Genomic DNA, 1,217 nt, shown 5'->3' with positions numbered 1-1,217 from the left:
TTGACCCTGCCACATTTTCATAAAAATTTTATAGAGCATAACGTTTCAGAATAAGTTTTGCTTTTTCAAAAACACAAATTGAAGCCCCACTTTTTCAAGTCAAGGCACATATCTGTTCTCAATGCACCTATTTACTTTTCATTTACACTAATAGAAATTCCACTTAGGCAACCAAGAGGAAAAAGTTCTGAAGAGCTTTTGGATGGGGGAGGGAAGATGCAGATTGCCTTTTTTTTCCATCTTGGCTCTGGACTCCACAACAGCAGAGAGATGAATTGGGCCCTAAGGCAATGCAGTGAAAGTTTACTCTCCTATTTACCTCCTAGATCTTCTTGTGGCCTCCCTTGAGAAAAGCCATAAGTTGGCTCATCCTCCTTACAGGAACAGATGTTTGGGATCACAGCTGTTCGGAGCCACCCTTGCCTCCACAGCTCGCACATCTCAGCCAGGCGATCACACAGTGAACAGGCCAGAGCAAAAGTACCTGGACTGGCTAGGAGTTAGCTGATCCCTGTAGGGAGGAAAAGAGAAGAAAGGTGTCCTTAAATATATGAACCATAAGTACCTCTTTACCTGGACAAGTGTAATGTAGCCATTAAAAAAAACGCAAACTGCCAAAAAATATTTTTCACTACTGTTAATGTTGCCAGTGGTGTTTTTTTCTGAGGAAAAAAAGGGCTATATGTTTCTTCTCCCATGTTCCTCATAAACTGGAGCAGAATCTTCTCAGATCTGTGTCGTAGATTTTTATCATGACACTTTTTGCCACAAATTTCATGCAGATCTGAAACCATGGATCTAGGGGGGGAGGACACATTAAGCTTTGCCCTTGGTCTCCTCACCTCTTCATGCACACAAACCTGAATAAGGGTGGGCAGCGCAAGGGGTTTTTTTGAGTCAGAGTGTGGTATTTTTTCCTTGTGTGGGAAGGATGGAAACATTTTACTTGACTTAGTATTTAGATGTTCTGTGGCAGGTCTGCACGAACGCCGAAACAGCTGACAACTTGATGCCTTGAAAGATCCACAGTAAAAATACCACACTGAATGGGTTATCATTATAACCTGGTCAGAACTGGTACCATACGATCAGAGTTCCGTATTTTTAAAGCCAAATTACTGACGACTGCTCTTCACATTTGATCAAAAGCCAAATTTTTTGCTCCTGTGGAAAGTCACAGCTTCGTGTGTAGTGACATAGCCCGAGACCGGGGTTCA

This window comes from Egretta garzetta, unplaced genomic scaffold (assembly GCF_000687185.1).
Source record: "Egretta garzetta isolate BGI_Z169 unplaced genomic scaffold, ASM68718v1 scaffold424, whole genome shotgun sequence".
NCBI classification, from domain to species: Eukaryota; Metazoa; Chordata; class Aves; order Pelecaniformes; family Ardeidae; genus Egretta; species Egretta garzetta.
The sequence above is the reverse complement of the archived record's forward strand: the minus strand, read 5'-3'. Positions refer to the sequence as shown.